The following is a 20,991-nucleotide window of genomic DNA, read 5'->3' on the forward strand; positions in this document are numbered from 1 at the left end:
CTAGCTTATCAGCGACGGTGGAGCACGACAACGACGGCACGGGCTTGCCGGAGTGGAGCAGCGGCGACGGGAAAATAGAGCAAGGGAGAAGGGCAACGACGATGGCGGCTCAGGCTAAAAAGGATGGCCAGGAAGCCATGATGAAGCCTTCAGCACGCCAACGCAACGCCCAGATAGCCACGCGCATGACTGGAAGCAAGCCAAAGCTCACCGGCGGTGTAGCGCAAGCGGTGAACACTGTTCACAGTAATTACAAGTTTGCCATTCGCCAAAATTCACAAATTACTCTCAAATTTTCATAACAACTCAAAAATCTCCAAAAACAAAAGTTGTTCAAAATCAAAAGTTCTACAACTTTGCTTCTATAACCATCTCCTAATTTGGTCTAGATTTTGAAATGAACTTTTGAATTAGAATAGGGAAATTTAACGATTTATGCCTTTTTGAATTACTCAAAAATTTTCTAAACAACTTGAAAAACTCCAAAAACAAACTTTGTATAACTTGCCAAGCTCTACACTTTTGCTTTTGGGCTCAACCCCAAAATATTCTTAGATTTTGAAATGGATTTTTGGGTAGGATTTAAATGCTGAAAATCAGGGTTTTCAAAATTTCAAAACAATACAAGCATTTCAAACTTGATTCAAACAACACAATTCAACACATACAACATAAAGTAAACTTGTTTTAGAAATTGCATATCCAAGTTTTCAATATGTCCAAATGCTTTGCAATGCATATGATGTCATGGCAAGTTTTAGTATTTTAAACACCCGGGGTGTTACAATATGGCAATTATAACTGACTAGGATTAGTTTCTAGATCTGTAACCCTGCCACCTGGACTATATAAGGCAGGCAGGGGATCCCTCTAAAAAACATCTCTCATTGACATACAGCAATACAAATCAGACGCATGACGTAGGTATTACGCCTTCTTGGCGGCCGAACCTGGATAAAACCTCGTGTCCGTCTTATGTCACCGTCTTGTTTGTGGCTTGCGCATCTATCTACCGACAATCTACTACCTTGGGCATACCCCTAGGTAGACTACCGACCATATTTCGTCGACACTCGGTGTTCTTGAGCCCAAACGACATGGTCATGTAGCAGTAAGCACCGAAGGGCGTGATGAAGGATGTCTTGATCTAGTCATCCTTTTTGAGAGCGATCTGGTGATAACCAGAGTAGCAATCGAGAAAGGAAAGCAACTCGCAATCGGCTAGTTGAATCTATGACCTCATCTATGCGGGGTAAGCCGAAGGGGTCTTTAGGGCAGTGTTTGTTGAGATCAGTGTAATCAACGCACATTCTCCATTCATTATTCTTTTTGCGTACAAGAACCAGGTTGGCTAATCACTCCGGATGATACACTTCTTTGATAAATCCGGCTGCCAAAAGTCGTGTAACTTCTACCCTAACAGCCTCCTTTTTGTCACGAGCGAACCGTCATAGCTTTTACATGATAGGTTTGGCCTTGCCGTCGACATTTAAGGAGTGCTCGATCAAGTTCCGAGGTACACCGGGCATGTCAGCGGGTTTTCATGCGAACACACTCACGTTGCTCCTCAAGAACCTAATGAGCACGTCTTCCTATTTAGGATCCAGGTTGGCCCCAATAAGGGCCATTTTGCTGGGATCACCGTCGACCAGCTGGATCGCTTTGTGCTCTTTGGACTTGATGTTCTTGCATGGGGCCTCAAGCTCTAGGATCTCCAGGTGGTCGGCTAAGGTCTTCTTGGCATCGAGCGTGGTCTCGGCCATGCGAATAGAGAGGTCATGAGCCTCTGCTATTTTGAAGCTGTCGTCCTCGTAGGTATAAGCTGCGTATACATTGCCCCTAAGAGTTAGAACCCCTTTCTCGGTAGGCATCTTGAGCACCAAATACCTATAGTGAGGTATGGCCATGAATTTGGTGAGCGATGGTCGACCAAGGATAGCATGGTAGGTGCCGTCGAAGTCAGAGACCATGAAGTTGACATAGTCGATGCGAAAGTGGTCCGGGGTACCAAATTGCACTAGTAGCATGATCTGCCTGAGAGGTGTAGAGCTCTGTCCAGGGAGAACACCCCAGAACTGTGCCTCGTATGGCTTGAGATCCGCCCAGGTTATCTTCAGGGCTGGCAAACTGTTCTCAAATAATATATCGATGGAACTGCCACCGTCAATCAGCACTCTATCGAACTGAACCTTGTTGATACAAGGATCGAGGACCATAGGAAAACGTCCTAGCTTAGGTATTGCAGCCCATTGGTCCTTTCTACTGAAGGAGATCTCGCGGTGAGATCAAGGAGGGAGCCGTGGATCGGCGATGAGGTTGTCGGTGTTGGCCACGTTCAAGCAAGCACGGGCGAGCAGCTTGCGTTCTTGTTTGGTCTCGATGGACACTTTGCCTCCAATGATGGTGTGGACATGATCGGTTGGCTTGATGTACTTGTGACGGGGATCTACAGTCTTCATCATTGTTGTCCTCAGTTACGCTGCTCCCCGGTGTCGTTAGGCTTGTCGGATGTATCCGGAGCCTGTTGGCGTGTGTAGATAGATTTGAGAATACGGCAATTCTCCATGGTATGGTTTGACTTGGGATGGAGCTGGTAGGGTCCTTTCAATGCTTTGGCGTAGTCTTCTTCGTAGTTGCGATGTCCGCCACCTTTTTTAACGGTGTTGACCTCGCCATCATCTTCCTGAGCATGCTTGCCCCTGTAATCGTCACGGCGATTACACTGCTGATTATGCTAGTCGCGGTGGTCACGGGAATCGTTGCATTGGCTGCGGTGATCAAAATTGTCATTCCGACCATGGTTGCCACGGTAGTCGTCGTGGTGTGGGGGGTGGTCAGAGCGTGGAACCCTTGCTGCTTCTTCGATGATTATCTTTTTAGCATCATCAGCATCCACATATTTTTTAGCAGTGGCCAGGAGCGCTGTGACTGATTTAGGTCTCTTGTGGAGGAGCTTATCCCTTAGGGCATCATGGAAGCAGAGACCAGTGATGAAAGCCTCGATTGCTTCATTGTCGGAGATTGATGGGACCTTGATGCGCATCTCTGAGAAGCATCAGACGTACTCGCGTAGTGGCTCATCTTTGTGATCTTAAATCTGCTACAGATCATATTTGTTGCTGGGTTGCTCGCAAGTAGCAATGAAGTTGTCAATGAATGCTTGCTTGAGCTCTTGCCAAGAATCAAAGTAGTTCACCGGTAAGCTAACCAACCATTGGTGGCCTGCATGGCCGACGCTGACTGGGAAGTAATTAGACATGACATGCTCAGTCAGCCATGGCTGAATCTGCACATGGTTTCATAGAGCATGACCCATAATTCGGGGTTCTCCTTGCCGTCGTACTTCTGAAGTTTTTTGAGCTTGAAGTTCTTAGGCCTATATGACTTGGCGAAGGTGTGGAGTAAACTGCTTCAAACCCAGAGGGCCATGGGTAGTATCATATTCCATACGGCGATAGCTTTCGTGGGATGCACGATCATTGGCTCTTTGGTTAATGCGATCGCTGCAGATCGCGTTCTCCGAGGTAATGGTGGAGATCGTTATTGCCATCACGGCGATCCTGGTTGCCACCCTAGTTAACCCTACTGACTGCTGGTTATCACGGCGATTGTCGCGGTTGTCTCAGGCGGTTGTCGTCCTGATAGTCATGGTGGTTGTCAGTCCTGACCACCATCATGGCCACCGTTTCCTGCCTTGACGGTTGTCTGATGGGTCAATATTGCGTGAAGCCACTGTTGGTTGGATGGCTAGTGAGCGACTTGAGTACTGGCGGCTGTGGCTTGATTCGACTGAGACGGATGGAGCCTAGGGCTTGATTTACAATCTCTGCGGTCTAGGCCATAGCAGCCATCAGGTAAGCTTGTATATCATCACGAACTGCCTAGGTTTCTGGGGTATTAGGTAGTCGTTGCATTGTTGCCATAGCAACAGCTATGTTGGCGCTTGGAGTCCTAAAAACTTGCTTGTCCCCCACCCTATCAAAGGCATTGTTAAGGTCGCGTGGCTAGACCCTTATGCATCGTGCCTCCTCTTCTGCCTCGGCTTTGATTTGTCGGCGATTAAACCGGTCAATATTGCGTGCTTCACGTGCCAGCCTTTCTTGTTCGGTTTCGCCAACTCCCGGTGGTTTGTCATTACTGACAATGTTGATCAAGTCTCCTCGCCTTAGTGGGAAGGATGGGAATCATGGGAATCCCGGGGCATGGTCTTGGATATCTAGATCGTATCCAACGCCTTCATTGTCATGATGCTAGAGCTCAGTGTGGATGGAGCCATTAGATGCGATGCCGGACAAGGAGCTTGAGCCACCCTCTTGGACTATGTGGACCGATCCTTCTTGATAATCCTCAATCTAGACCATGTTGATGAAGTTGCGCAGGCCATAGGGCTAGGCCTGGTAGTTCTCCATCAAGGCTTCGTACTCGGAGAGCCGGAGACCTATCACGGGGGTTGGCCAGCGACGAACGGAGCGCCCTTCAGGAGTAGATGTGACCACGAGATCTGTATCGAGTCATGCAGGATGACTGGCCCGAGCTGGTCGGGTAGATCTGTTGTGGGTAGTGGTTACCTGCTCATTAGGTTGACTTTGAATCGAACTTACCAGAGCTAGGGTTTTAGCAAGCTTAGTGTCGACCCGATCGATGGAGTCAAGCAGGTTGGTGTTGTCAATCTACCTCCCTTTGTAGTGAGGAAGCGGATGACGGATTGTCAGCGTGGCTAAAGATGATGCTGGTGTGGCCAGAGCTAGATCCATCGTGGTCGGAGCCATAGCCGATGCAGGTGAAGCAGTGGTCGACGCAGATTGAATCCATGCCTCCTCCATGGTCATGGCGATAAAGTCATCGGAGCTAGTGGTCTAGGTGATCTGGTCGATGGTGAACGTGAGGCCGTTCGGCGTAGCCATGGAACCGGGGATGATGACCATCTTGTTCGCCTGGAGAGCAGTACGCACACCCTCTACCTGGCGCGCCACTATCGATGAAATATGGTCGGTAGTCTACCTAGATGTATGCCCAAGGTAGTAGATTATCGGCAGATAGATGCGCAAGCTACAAACAAGATGGTGACGCAAGACAGACACGAGGTTTTATCCAGGTTCGGCCGCTGTGAAGGCGTAATACCTACGTCCTGCATCTGATTGTATTGTTGTATGTCAATAAGAGATGTTTTTTAGAGGGGTCCCCTGCCCACCTTACATAGTCCGGGGGTAGGGTTACAGATCTAGAAACTAATTCTAACGAGTTACAACTACCATAGGTGGCTGGATAAGGATTCCTATTGTAACCGACTAGGATCTTGCTTGATCTCCAAATCTGCCTTGATTCCTTGTGCGGGACTCCGAATAGATCGGCTAGGCCGTGCGTCGTCTTCTAGTGGGCTAGACCCCCTGGTCTGGGCCAGGCCCAAGCCTAGCTGTAAGGGTATAGGGGTTAATACTCCCACAATAAGCAAGTGAGAATGCCTATCTTTTGGCAGCAGTCTTGAGCCGTCCGATTGACCCGAGCCCTAGTTTTACCTCAATGGTAAGTGTGGTTGGTTTGGAAAGCCTCCCCCTGATATGAGCGTGACCCTGCTTGCTCCTTATCTGTTTCTTATTAGTGGTCAAGCCATACGATCGACTCATATTACCTGTTGAGACTGAGATTTCCCTACAAAAATAGAGGATGGGGACATTCCGTGCAAGAATTTAGTTAGGTAAACAAGCCAATCGTCAAATTTGTGCAAAAATGGACGAGCTCTTCGTTATAGCAAACGGTTTTTAGCTCTTCTCCCTCTTTTTGTAAAAGAGGTTTTAGTGTATTCTGGCCCTTCCCATAGTTGAGGTCATAAAGGCTGGGAGTGCGGGTGAGCTAGCTCTAATCACACTGATGAGCAAAGGCAACGTAGCTGCCGGGGCGTAGGTTTCTCATAGTCCGCCCAGTTTTACTTAGAGCTTGTTCCTGAAAACCTAGCTCCTAGGACTTAATGTACAGAGGGCAGGCACTAGAGAATTTTTGCAGGATAAATGATTTGGACATCACTTCATTCATCACATACAAGCCAAGGAGAGGAGGAGGTCCTAGCATGGGCATCCAATTCATCTTTCTCATGGTGGAGGCCCAATCCAACTAAAGTTAGGAGTCCATCTTGGGTTCTAGGACCAGTCTATCTTAAACTAGTCACTCAGGATGCATCCGGACTCCGTTTTTTATGATCCATATATGGTTGGAAAGCTAATTTGATAAGGAAGCCAATACAAGTAGTCTCACATCAAAAGACCTTCGGAATCAATAGGAATCATCGAAACAAGTTAGCATCTAGAATCTACCAGGGTGCTGCGACATCGTCTTTTGGTCCGTTGGACCGTGTATCATGTTTGGGCCTATTAGGGGGCGCGTCCTAGAGGGGTGATGCCCAAGACTCTATAAATAGCAGCCGTCACTTGCTTTAGGGTTTGGGTTTTATTTAGTTCTTGATTTTCTTGTGAAACAGATATCGTTTTGCTGCAACTGTGCCGACAAGGTTGCTTGTTGTGAACCAGGGCCTTAGTTCTTGATCTTGTTCGCCTGTGGCGATTAGTCCTTTTGAATAAAGACTTGAACTCCTTCTTATTATCATAAGCCTCATATTTATTTGCAATTTCAAATTGCGTTCATCCTGTTCTTGCTTGTGTTCTCAATTCGCTTGTAGGAAAGCGTTCTCGGCGAGATCAATCGTGTTCACGTGGTTGATAACCAACGAAGCAGTGGTGTAATGGTTGTGGGGGTCCGAATTAATCTTGGTTCGAAGCCTAGATCATGAATGTTGAGTCTCCACCAATTGACACTATCATACCTTTTGGAAGATCAGGCCTAGTCTACATCAAGTGGTATCAGAGACCTAATTGCCCATTAGGTATAACTTTGTTTTCTCCTTTAGATTGTTACTGTTTTTGCATTACCTATAGTCCACAAAAAGCCAAAAAATATACACCGCCACCTATTCCCTATCCTATAGCCTCGTTGTGCCATGCAATTTTGTCTCTGTTTTGCGTTATTGAGTTTGTGTCCTAGGGCAAGTTCTGGTTGTTGGTTTTAGATCGTTTTTAGTCCAGTTTGTGTTTTTCCCTTTGTTTTTCATCATAATTCGTGAACACCTTTCAAGTCTTGCCGTGTTTCCTTTATATCCATCAAACCCTAGTCTACGCCATCTAATTTGTTACACTTGTCTTCACTATTTCCATCAAATCCTTGATGCCATGACCAATTTTGCGTGCATTGTTCCTGTTTTGTCCTCTAATTCAGAGTCAGTTCGTAAAACTGGTCTAGTTTTCGCATATGAACTCAGATTTTGATGTTCCATATATCAAAATCGATAAAAAAATTTCAAAAATTTTGTATCCGTCCATCCCCTGCTTTGTTGGGTTCAGAAATTTTTGTTTTGGCCAAAAACTAGTCACAAGACCATTTTTTCGTGGTCACAAGCTTTTTGTCGATTTTGAGCACATCTTCTGAAATTTCCACTGGCCATGCCTTTCACTTGTTTAAGCTCATATTTTCTATGGTTACTTCTTTTGTGATCCTAAGTGAAGAAAAAATATCAAAAAAATAAAAAGAAAAGGTCAAAGAATCCTAAAAAACAACAACCCAAAAATAGAGAAAAAGAGGCTTCAAACCAAAACTGATTTGGACCCCCGCAATCGTTATACCACTGCTCCGTTGGTTATCAACCACGCGAACGCGATTGATCTCACCGAGAAGGCTTTCCTGCAAGCGAATCAAGAACACAAGCAAGAACGGGATGAACGCAATCTAAAATTGCAAATAAATATGAGGCTTATGACAACAAGGAGTTCAAATCTTTATTCGAAAGGACTAATTGCCACAGGCGAACAAGATAAAGAACTAGGGCCCTGGTTCATAGCAAGCAGCCTTGGCGGCACAGTTACAGCAAAATGATGTCTGTTTCACAAGGAAATCAAGAACTAAACAAAACCTAAACCCTAAGGAGAGCGACAACTGCTAGTTATAGAGTCTTGGGTGTCATCCCACCAGGACGCGCCCCCTAATGGGCCCAAACACGATACACGGTCCAACAGACCAAAAGACGGTGTCGCAGCACCCTAGCAGATTCTGGATGCTAACTTGTTTTGACGATTTCTATTGATTCCAAAGGTCTTTTGACATGAGACCACTTGGATTGGCTTCCTTATCCAATTAGCTTTCCAATCATATGTGGATCGTCAAAAACACAATCTAGATGCGTCCTAGGTATCTAGTTTAAGGCAGACTGGTCCTAAAACCCGAGATGGGCTCCAACTTCAGTTGGACTAGGCCTCCACCATGAGAAAGATGAATTGGACACCCATGCTGGACCTCCTCCTCTCCTTGGCTTATATGTGATGAAGAAGTGATGTCCTCATCATCCTCCCTTTCTTGAATTGAAGTTGTCTTCGACTAAAGTAGATTGTCTCCTCCATTGGATGACAGCAACGATAGCTCTGGAAGAAGACGTTCATCTTGGCACCCAATCCCTCACAATGGTGGCTGCCATGGTGGCCTCCCTGCTGGGAATTCATCATTCTTATCCTACAAAAGGTTTGTACCAACAAGAGGCATAGCACTAGAAGCAGGACCAAGTGGACGTATAGGCGACGTACAAGTTAGAGCATAACATGGTGCATCATGATCAGCAAGAATAGATTTAAGAGCAAATAAAACTTCTTTCATGTTACTTGATGGTTCATTTGCTGGTTTGCTAGAGTCTTTATCATGGCCTTTTTTTTTCTTTTCAGCAAGTTCCTTTTCATATCGCACAATTTCAGCAGGAGTTAAAGGAAGTAAAGCAACGGTCTTTCCTTTAAATATAAAAGTATATCTATTTTTGTTTACCATGATGTACAACATTATTATCATATTGCCAAGGGCGGCCTAACAAAAGTGAACAAGCTTGCATAGGCATGACATCAAATTCAGCATAATCATGGTATGATCCGATAGAAAAATGCATATGAGCAGATTATGTTACCTTTGCCTTACCACTATTGTTGGACCACTGAACATGGTATGAATATAGAAGAGCATGTGTAGATAAACCAAGGGTCTTGACAAGCTCAAAACTTACCAAGTTATTGTTGCTCCCTCCATCAATTATAGCACGAACATGAAAATTATTGACAATGAGGAACATTTAAAACAAATTATGCTGTTGTAGCTTGTCTACTATCTCAACTTATGTACTCAAAACACACTGAACAAGGATTGATTTGTAGTCTACAGTGCATGCCACACTATCAATTATCTCATCAGGATCTTCATAAACATCAGGATCTTCAGCACTATCTACAAATTTATCTTCATAAAGATCAGTTGCAAGTGTAAATTCATTCTCTTCGTCATTAGCACTAGCATACCCACCATCATCAGTACCAATATATGCGCATTTGCTAGGGCATTCTTTAGCAATATGTCCCATACCCTTGCAGCGGTGGCAAACAACTTTAGAAGAGTTGCTAGAGGAAGGTGTAGCAGATCCACTAGAAGAAGGTGTGATAGAAGAACTCTTCTTTACAGGCGTTGGTGTGTCTGCACATTAGAAAATTTACTCACCTTGGTTGGACGTGAAGGAGTCGATGGAGTCATGGAACGCCTAGGTTATCGTCCCTATGCTTCCCTTTCAGCTTTAAGAGCATAATGATATAATTGGAAAAATCTAGTCCATTCTTTATAATCAAGAACATCCTGTATTTCACGACATAAACCTCCAAAAAATCTAGAACACTTATCCATTTCATCCTCTTGTATGTTACTACATGCTAGACCAATTAAAAGCTCCTGATAATATTCCTCAATAGTCTTACTACCTTGATTTAAACGTTGCAGTTTTAATCACAGATCTTGCTGATAGTATGGAGGAACAAATCTCGATTTCATTCATCATTTAAGTACAATCTAGGTTTGAGGTATTTGAGCATTAGCATTAGCATTAACATTATTGCAAATATCATTCCACCAGAAAAGAGCAAAACTAGTAAACCCACTAGTAGCAAGTCTAACTCTATATTCTTTAGGTACTTGATGGGAGCTAATTTTTTTATCTATAACCATCTCCCAATCTAAATATGCTTTAGGATCAGCAGAACCAGAAAAAGGAGGTATCTTAAACTTGGTTTTAGAGAAATAATCATTATTACCTTGGTTATTATCTCCCATACCACGTCGGTTAAAGTTGAACCGGTTATGGTTACGTGCATCCTCAGCACGTCATTGAGCTTTGGCTTTAGCCTCCGCATCGCCATCCTCCTCCTCAGAGAGATCATCATCATCATCATCTTCAGGACATGGTTCAGGATGTCATTGTTCAACATCTTCAATCCTCTTGGCCAAGTTGGTGATTTGTTGAAGGATCTCATTGAACTTGTCATCAAGAACGGCACAAAGCTCATTCTTAGAAACACAGTCATTGAAATCTGTAGGTGTGTCCCCGTTTCCTTTGCCGCTGCCTCTGGCTTTTCCTGACATGGTTAGTAGAAAAAAGAAGACAACACAAATAGTATTATCTCTACCAACTACTTAGGTTGTGAACAAGGAAAAACAAGGCACTCAACTCTCAAATGTCTTACCACAGTCTTACAAGTGTTCTTACCAAAGCAACAGGCGGTGCAATCGGTCGGTGACTATGATACCGTTGTAGCTTGAGTGTAACAGTTGTAAGGTAGACCTATACTTGGTTAGAAGAAAGTGGAGCTTGGACAGGCACAATATAGTAGCAAGGAATAGCAAAATTCACAACTAAAGAGCAAAGCTGAATAAGTATCCCAAGTACTTGTCTTAGTTGCTAGCCTACTCACATTCCAAGTACTAGATGTATCAAGTGATGTGAACAATAGGAATATGATTAGGAACAAGGTGGAAATCAGCACACGCAAACATAGCTCAACTAGCGCTCTCTATGTGCTCCTCTAGATATTGTTCCACTTTTGCCCTGAACGTCGAGTCTCCACCAATCGATGTTATCATACCTTTTGGAAGATCAGGCCTAGTCTACATCAATAAATGTACTTATATTAGGCCTCGAGTGAGGCCTGACCCCCTGGTATTTGCTGGGCTTGGATGTCACGAAGGATCGGAGAGTTTTGATAACAAAACTGATAAGTAAAAAGTGTGCATTTATTAGGGGTAAAAGCGACATAGTTGCTCGATGTTCTAGGCATTGGTGAAGATATCGTCGTCGATGGTTTTTAGTTTGTAGGCGCCTAGTTAGAGTACCTCCACAATAATGTATGGTCCCTCCCATGGCAGAGAGAGCTTGTGGCAGTCCTTGTTGATCTAGATGAGGTGGAGGACCAGGTCCCCAATGTTGAAGGCCCAACCCCGCACTCATCGGCTGTGGTACCATTGCATCACCTACTAGTACTTGGTTGAGCGGAGGAGGGCGATGTCATGAGCTTTGTCCAGCTGGTCCATTGTGTCCTCATGGGATGCACTTAGGTCCCTGTTCGTCATACACCCTAATCCTTGGCGCTCCATAGTCGAGGTCGGTTGGGAGGATGGCCTTAGAACCATAGACCATGAAGAAGGGTGTGTACCCGGTGGCTCGACTAGGGGCTGCCCTTAGGCTCTAGAGTACTAAAGGAAGTTCGGCAACCCAGCGTGCGCTGAATTTGTTCAACTGATTGAAGATCCTAGGTTTGAGGCCTTATAAGACCATGCCGTTTGCGTGTTCCACCTGCCCGTTTGTTCAGGGGTGTGCTATGGAGGACCAGTCGACATGGATGTGATGTTCATCGCAAAATCAGAGGAACTTCTTCCTAGTGAACTATGTGTCATTGTCCATGATGATGGAGTTCAGGACTTTGAAGTGATGGATGATGTCAAGGAAGAACAGCATGGCCTGCTCGAATTTTATCACGGAGATCGGCCAAGCTTTTGTCCATTTTGTAAACTTGTCAATATTGACAAGCAAGTGGGTGTAGCCCTCAGGTGCCTTTTTGAGGGGTCCAACCAGATCGAGTCCCCATACTACAAATGGCTAAGTGATGGGGATCGTCTAGAGTGCTTGGGCTAGTAGGTGAGTCTACCGACCATAGTACTGGCACCCCTCGCAGGTGCATACAATTTGCTCAGCATCGGCAACCATGGTAGGCCAGTAGAAGCCCTATCAGAATGCATTTCCGACTAGGGTTCGGGGCACGGCATGGTGACCATAGACGTGCAAGCCATCAGGCCTCCATCCTATCTATCAACAGTGTGTCATGGATGAGGTAGTTGAGGTAGAGCGTTCTCCAGTCGACTAGAGGGTCAGGCTCTGTCGTTGGATCCTCTTCGAGCTCCATGACTTCGGAGTCATATGTAGCCGATGGTTGTTCAGCCCTCAGGTCGAGATTGGATGGACCGTCACCGCCCTATTCTGACTCCTTGTAGCGAACTGAGGGCTTATGCTAGTCGCTGGCAAAGACGCTCGTTGGCACTGGCTCTCGGCCAGATGTAGCTTTTGCAAGCGCATCAGCTGCCTCGTTGAGACGCCTCAGGATGTGATTGAGTTCAAGACCGTCGAACTTGTCCTCCAACCGACGGACTTCTTGATAGTACATGGCCATCTTGGCATTGTGGCAACTTGACTCCTTCATGATTTGGTCGACGACCACCTAGGAATCCGCTCGAACATCAAGGCATCAGATGCCCAATTCAATGGCAATGCATAGGCCATTGATGAGTGCCTCGTACTTATCTACGTTTTTGAAGGAGGGGAATTAGAGATAGACCACGTACCTCATGCGTATCCCAAGGGGCGATACAAAGACCAGCCTCGAGCTAGCGCCCTTCTTCATAAGTGATCCGTCAAAGTACATTGTCCAGTACTCTTGATCGATGACCGCTGGTGGCATTTGGACCTCGGTCCATTCCGCGATGAAATCAGCCAATACCTAGGACTTGATGGCTATCTGGGAGGCATACGCAATGCCCTGACCCATTAGCTCAAGGACCCATTTCGTGGTTCTCCCCGTGGCATCCTGGTTTTGGACGACCTCGTCGAGGGGGAAGGACATCACAACCATCACTAGATGTGACTTGATGTAGTGACGTAGCTTCCTCCTAGTGATGAGGATAGCGTACAGAAGTTTTTAGATTTGGGGGTAGTGGCTCTTTGAGTCAGATAGGACCTCACTAATGAAGTACACAGGGCATTGTACTTTGAGGGCATGCCCCTCTTCTTCCTGCTCCACTACCAGGGCGGCGCTGACTACTTGTGTGGTGGTCGCGATGTAAAGTAGAAGGGGTTCTCCTTTGGTGGGAGGAACCAGGATTGGGGCCTTTGTCAGGAGCTATTTAACCATGTCAAGTGCTTCCTGCCCTCGGATGTCCATTCGAAGTGATCGGCCTTCTTCAAAAATTGATAAAGGGGGAGACCTCATTTGCCGAGGCATGAGATGAAGTGACTGAGCATGGCGAGACACCCCATAACCCGTTGTACCCCCTTTATGTTCTAAATCGAGCCCATCCTCGTGATGGCTGAGATCTTCTCCGGGTTGGCTTCGATGCCATGCTTGGAGATGATGAAACCAAGCAGCTTGCCCCTTGGGACCCTAAAAACACACTTCTCGGGATTGAGTTTGATGCCGTTCACTCAGAGTTTTGCAAAGGTCTGCTCAAGATTGGTGATGAGATGGTCAGCCTATTTGGATTTGACCATGATGTTGTCAACATAGGCCTCAATGGTCTGCCCGATGAGGTCCCCAAAGCACCTAAGTATACAGTGTTGGTATGTAGCCCCAATGTTCTTCAGACTGAACAACATTGTGATGTAGCAGAATGATCCAAAGGGGGTGATGAACGATGTCGCGAGCTGGCCGGACTCTTTCATCGCAATTTGATGGTACTCAGAGTATGCATCAAGGAATCAGAGGGTTTCGCACCCTGAGGTAGAATCAACTATCTGGTCTATGCATGGCAAAGGAAATGGATCCTTTGGGCATGCTTTGTTGAGACCCATATAGTCAACACACATCCTCCATTTTCCACTCTTTTTTCATACAAGAACAGGATTGGCCAACCACTCTGGGTGGTGCACTTCCTTGGTGAATCTAGCCACCAAAAGCTTTGTGATCCCTTCATCGATGGTCCCGCGTTTCCCCTTGTCGAAGTGATGCAGGAGCTATTTCACCGGCTTGGAGCCCAAATAGATCTTCAAGGTGTGCTTGGTAACTTCCCTTAGGATGCCTGGCATGTCCGAGGGTTTCCACGCAAAGATGTCTCTGTTGGCGCAGAGGAAGTCGATGAGCGCATTTTCCTATTTAGAGGAAAGCACGGTGCCAATGTGCACCACCTTGTTGTTGGGGCTGTCGGGATCTATGAGGACCTCTTTAGAGCCCTCCGTAGGTTCAAAAGACCTGGTCAACTTCTTGTGGTTAGGCGCTTCTTTAGTGACCTATTTCTTGATGGCGGCGAGTTCTCCAGAGGCGACAATTGTTGTGGCATGATCGCAGCACTTGACCTTACACTCATAGGCGCGCTGGAAGGAGGTGCAGACGGTGATGACCCCACCAGGGCCCGGTATCTTTAGCTTGAGGTAGGTATAGTAGGGGATGGCCATGAACTTCACGTAGCATGGACGTCCTAGGATGGTGTGGTAGGTTCCGGGGAACCCGACCACCTCAAAGGTGAGGGTTTCCATCCTATAATTGGATAAATCCCTGAAGGTAATGGGTAGATCGATCTACCCTAGTGGCATGGCCTACTTTCTAGGCATGATGCCATGGAAAGGTGCTCCGGTTGGGCGGACGCGTGTCCGGTCAATGCTCATTTCATCGAGCGTCTTGGCATACATGATGTTAAGGCCACTGCCTCCATCCATTAGTATTTTGGTGAGCCGCTTTGTGCCAATGATCGGGTCGACCACGAGTGGATATCTCCTTGGATGTGGGATGCTCTCCGGGTGGTCGGTCTCATCGAAGGTTATGGCGAACTTTGACCACTGGAGAAAGGTAGGTGTGGCCGGTTTGGTCATATAGACCTTATGGCGCGTGACTTTCTGACGGCGTTTGGAGTCATAGGCCGCCGATCCTCCGAAGATCATCAGGCAACCGTCTAGTGTTGGAAAGCCACCGTCCTTCCCCTCGGTGTCATCTGTGGTGGGGCCAGGGTCCTTCTTGTGCTCTCCTTTGTTAGAGCCTCTAGACAAGAACCATCTCATGAGGCTGCAGTCCTTGTATAGATGCTTGATCAGGAAGGCATGGTTTGGGCATGGCCCCTCGAGTAATTTTTTGAAATGGTTCAAAGTGCCCTCCATGGGCTTTTGACCACCCTTGTGGTCAACGGTGGCCATGAGTGAGCCCTCACACCGTTGCTTACTGTTCTTCCTTTTGGCAGAATGATTGGAGGCATCCTTGCCGACGTCCTCATCCTGCCTTGCCTTGCCTTCAAGACGATCAAAGATCGCACCGATCGCTTCTTCTCTAGAGGCATGGCTAGTGGCGATGTTTGGGAGTTCCTTGGTGGTTCATAGGCCCTTGCATCCTAGCTTATGAACCAGAGACTCATAGGTGGTCTCGAATAGGAAAGCTCTTATAACGTCGACATCGGCGATGTTAGGAAGCTCATTGCACTACTGGTAGAAGCGTCGGATGTACCCATGGAGGGTTTCATTAGCCTTCTATTAGCAGTTCTTGAGGTCCCATGGGTTTCCAGGGCGCTTGTATGTGCCCTAGAAGTTCCCCATAAAGATCTCCTTTAGATCTGCCCAACTCTAGATTTCATTGGACGGCAGGTGTTCCAACCATGCTCGTGCCAAATCGGCCAAGAACAGTGGAAGGTTGCGGATAATAAAGTTGTCATTATCCACACCACCGGCTTGGTAGGCAAGCCGATAGTCTTCAAGTCATAGTCTAGGGTTTTGTTTCCCTAGAGTACTTTAGGATATTGGTCGGTGGTCGGTACCTCAATGGGAAAGCAGCGTTGAGGACGTGACGGTCGAAGACCTGAGGCCCCGACAAGCCAGGGCACAGGCTTTGGTCCTCACCATTGTCATAGAGTCTGCCACGATGAGGGTGATAGCTGTGTCTGGCTCCCTCCCCTGGGTCATTGTAGGCACATCTACGGGCGTCGAGAGTGTTGCATGCATCACGGTGGTGCCTGAGATGTTGACCCATCGGGACTGTGGTGCACTGCCTGCTTCTTTGTGGCTCCTGGTGGACTGATGCATCCTTGTTGAGGTGCTCCGAGGACATGCATTGGCTGGCATCGAGCTCGCATCACCGAGACAATGAGCTTTCGACCTACTACGCCGCCGCACGCTTGAGCAACGTGCGAATCTCATGGTGGGCTCAACAATCCTTGGGCGTTGTGACCTCTAGAAGGCCATGGAGCAAGGCTGCCATGGTGGTGATGTTTTGGCCAGCACGGGTGAAGCGAGGAAGGGCTTTATCGTCGGCAATGATCCTTTAGTTTACATCACGGGCCATGGCACGTGTGCGCCCACCGTCTCCATGGTGCTTGATTTCCTGATCGAGCTCTGCGCATTCCTGCTCGAGCTAGAGCCATGCTTCCTCCATCTCTCGGTGTTGGGCTTTTAGCTGCTCCACCCACATGCGAGGTGGGGCCACTATATCCTCCTTGGCCTCATCATCGAGGTTGTTCACCGGGGTAGCTTCCTCCTAGCGAATGCTCTCGATGTGTCCCTCGGGGATACCCGTCATGAAACATTTGCGGGAGGGATGATGGCTTCCCCTACTAGAGTCAGAGCTAGAGAGCAATTCTGTCTCCTCTACCAAGAGTTCATGTTAAGATTCCGCGACGTGTTCGATCACCCCCACAAATTCATCATTCGTGGGATGTGGGAACATGCGTTGTCACCGCAGTGTTGTGGAGACCGAACAGAAGCACTGTCGGGGTGCTCCGTATGAGGTGTTCCAGAGAGGGGTTCCCCTTTGGTGAGCCATGCCATGACATTGACATCAGAGAAGGCGAGGTGGTGCGGGTCTTCCCTAGATAGCTAGGGTCCTAGGAAGACACTGAGCTGGCGCTCAAGCCTCCCAAAGTCGAGGCCGATGGAAGGGAGAGGTTGGATGGCGGCGTGAGCCAACGCTAAGTCTCCTCCCACCATGACGATGAAGTCCAGGTCCCCGAAGTGAACATGTGCTCCCAGGACCTAGCTGATATAGTGGCTAGCCATCCGTGGCCTGATGTTAATGTCGGAACATGCAAAGGTCCCCTACCTAGCGCGCAAACTATCGGTGTTCCGAGCAAACACCAATGAGTAAATTTGTATTATTGCGCATTGGACCTAGATGGTGTGCTAAAAGACACAATGTTTATACTGGTTTGGACAGAATATCCCTATGTCCAGTTTGCAGCTGCTGCTCATATTATTAGCACTGAAAGGTTCATAGTAGGGGTTACAAACGGGCGAGAGAGGGATAGGTCCCAAGTCTCTGATGGAAAGGTTGAAAGGGCGCTAAGAGCTTAGTTGCTGCTCGGCTATGTGTTATGAGATGCATGGTGTGTTGAATCAACCCCCCTTAGTGGTGTGCCCTGCCTTCCCTTTTATAGACCAAGGGGAAGCAGAGATTATAGATAGGAGAAAGAAGAAAAACCAGAGGCAAAGAAGATCATTCGAAGGTGTCGGGTCTTCCTTTTTTCTGAGTGAGCCCTCCTAACATGGCAGACGGTGCTAGGGATAGCTCCATGCTAGGCATCCATCCGCTGATCCTGATAGGGTCGTGCTCTGGCTTTGTTAGCAAGTGGTTATGTCCTATCTCGCCCCGGCGGGCGACGTAATGGACCAAGGTGCTGAACTATGACCCTACGGGGAGCAGATGGCTTAGTGACCCCACGTCCATTACTATAGATGATGTGCATTTCCTCCTAGACCGTAGTGGTTATCGTATGACTCCGTTAGGATCCATGCCTGAGGGCAAATGTCGATGCCCATAACACTGTAAGACAAATGTCGACGCCCACAACACTGTTCAGGCTTCTGACATGCCTGGAAGGGCTTAAAGCGTCTGTCTTGTCATATCCTAACAGTACTTTCTTGTAGGCGTGCAGGGTATGGTCCTCGGTATTGCTGTTGACTTAAGGGCCCCTTCTTATCTGCGCACGTAGTTATGAAGGAGCAACGCGTAGTCGTCGAGCGAGGGGAAGCCAGCCCCTGGATGTCGGGTGAGGCAGAGCCAGCCCCCGGGGGTCAGGCGAGGCAGAGTCTGTCCTCATACATCGGATGAGGCAGAGCCAGCCTCTGGATGTTGGGTGAAGCGGAGCCAGCCCCCGGGGGTCGAGCGAGGTGGAGTCTGCCCTTAGACGTCGAGCGAGGCAGAGGCAGAGCCAACATTTGGGGGTTGGACGAGACAGAGTTTAACCCTCAGTCATTAGGCAAGAGGTGTAGTCGCGTTCTTGCCTATTCAGAAGCATCAACGTTTGATGGTTATTAGCTACTTCTCTTTGGATACCCCAGTATTTGGTCCATGACACGTGGTTAAGTAGAATATCAGAGAAATAATTCCTAAGTCGTTCTTAATTACAAGTCAAAGCATACATTGATTAGTGTAATTACACCTAGTAATCATGGCTAAGATCAACTTCATATCTACACATAAGGGATATTACTAAGAAAGATTAAGAACAGAGCTTGTCTTCCTTTGTAACTAGATCCTACTTGTAAACCTATATTCGGGGAGTGGATTACAAAGGACTTAATAGAAGTGTCACATCCGTGATCTACCACATGACCTGGAATATAGGGTGTTTCCATAGGTAAACAACGTATAAGCACCATGCTTACACAATGTCGACCACTCACCCCGTGTACTTTAGAGCAAGCACTATATGAACTTATGCATGAACATGTTGATAATCTAACTATACTAAGCATATAATCAAAGTAGACGATGAACATTATAACTAGGAATATGATGAATATGAAGATGAATGTCATAAAAATTGTAGCAAACATATAAAAGTAATGAGAGATACAAAAGAAAGAGGGTACAATGATTATACCAAACCACGCTCTTGACACGATCAGGAATCCAGGCGAAGCCTGCTTGCCTCCCTCTAGACCTAGCCTAACTAGCTATGCCCTAGAATATGGTGGAGCTCTGAGGATTATTAGAGTTTCTGTCTTCTCAAATGACTTATGCCTCAGGGGGTGGCAGGGGCTGGTATATATAGGCCGGAGCGTCAATCCTGAGCCCTTGGATCAAACTGACTTGAACAAACGGCGTAGATACAATCTAGGAGGCGGTGGAGAACCGACATAACAACGAAGGGTTGATAGGTGGGCCCCAGGGGCTGGTCGGCCTGTAGGTGGTGTCGGCCCCACCTGGCGGCGTCTCGCCCTCCGCTTCGGTGTGGTGTCCTCTCGAGTCTTTTGGAACCTTCTGGGGTCGTTCTCGCTGTGGATAAGCGCGATTAAGTCTGACATCTAGGTCCACCTTGATGGTTTTCTAGATAAACCCTGCAAAAAATACAGATTCACCAAAACTCGTGGAATTTGTTAGTTTAAACCACTAGACCTTCATTGGTGATTATACTTATGCCCTTATGCATGTTATATTGACGGTTTATAATGGTTGTTAACTACTGTCAATAGCACCCTCAGGCAAGAACGGCTGCGGATCAACGAATCGGAAAGCCATCTTCTCCTCCTAAAGATCAAAAAGAGAAGAAGAAGCTACAGCGATTGAGGTTTTCCCCAGCGACGCTACATGAACAGTAGTAGGAGGATGAGAAATATTGAGCTTGGCACATGCGAACTCACCAGAAGAGGAAAATATAGGAGGTTGTTGGAGGGACACCGTCACCAGCTCTGATGGCAGTGGCGGATCATCGTCAAACTCCGGCACCGTGATTTTCTGGGTGCGGCACCAGGGGACAATGCGAGGAGTTGGAGGGGAGAGACGAAGGTGATTTTTAGAGTAGTCAGTGAAAGAGGAGAAGCGTGGCACTTTGTAGCCGGTTGTAGGCCTAGTGGGCAATGAATGAATGACCAGGCGATCACCGAAAGCTGGAGCGGCATTACCGGCGAGGCGCGACGATGGAGGCGGGAAGCTGCACCTTCCTGATTGATGGCCACGATGCCCACAAGACTGACAAGGGGGCCTCTCACTACGGGTGGATTGGTGGGCTAGGCCTTGAAAGCTGTCCAGGTGCATCCGCGAGGATTGAGGATGCGGGCCAAGAATGCCCTTTAAGGTCCCGTTTGGCAGGGCTTCTCCACCAGCTTCAGGAGCCATTTGAAGCCGTTTTCTACCAAACGGGGTAAAGTAAAATAGCTTCACTTGTGAAGCCCCTAAAAACATGCTCCCACAGTGATTTGGGGTGGGATGGAGCCAAAAAAAACAGTGGCTTCTCCCAGCTCCTCCTCCAGGTCCCTAAAAACATGCTCTCACAGGGAAGCCATTTTGCCAAACGGTTTACCAAAACTGCTTCAGCTCCACCGGTGGAACTGTTCGTGGAGCTGAAGCCAAAAAATGGCTTCACTAGTGAAGTGAAGCCCTACCAAACGGGGCCTATGACTGAATTGAAAGCACTAGTAACAGCAGGCTTAATGCGAGTAAAGACTGATTGATGGGCCCAAATCTTTTTGAATTTGAAAATTCGGAGGGCGAAGAACACGGCGGGTTCCAAGCCTCTCCAAATTGGCACCGGAGAGCAGATTTAATTTAGACGATTTCTTAACAACATCCACCCATTCAGCGGCCTACTCTTTCTGCCAGAGATTAAACTCATATCCAAAATTTGGTCCTCCACCATGCCAAAGATGAAAGAAAATCTTAAAATAGACACATTCAAAAGACTTAAGTCGATAAATATGAAAGCCAACATCTTGAGAATGAACAGAGAAATGAAAAACTCGTTCACCCAGAGACAAGATTCTGAAGCCATTGCGTTGACCTCCAATCACAGATTGAAGAATGAGGGCAACCGAATGTTTAGTAAGGCGGTATTTGCATCGCCCCACCGAGAGAACGAGAAAGAACTGTCGAGAAGAAAGACTTGGATGGAAACTGACCGGAGAGTTGAAACGTCGCTGAA

Source organism: Miscanthus floridulus, unplaced genomic scaffold (assembly GCF_019320115.1).
Source record: "Miscanthus floridulus cultivar M001 unplaced genomic scaffold, ASM1932011v1 fs_729_1_2, whole genome shotgun sequence".
In the NCBI taxonomy this organism is placed as follows: domain Eukaryota; kingdom Viridiplantae; phylum Streptophyta; class Magnoliopsida; order Poales; family Poaceae; genus Miscanthus; species Miscanthus floridulus.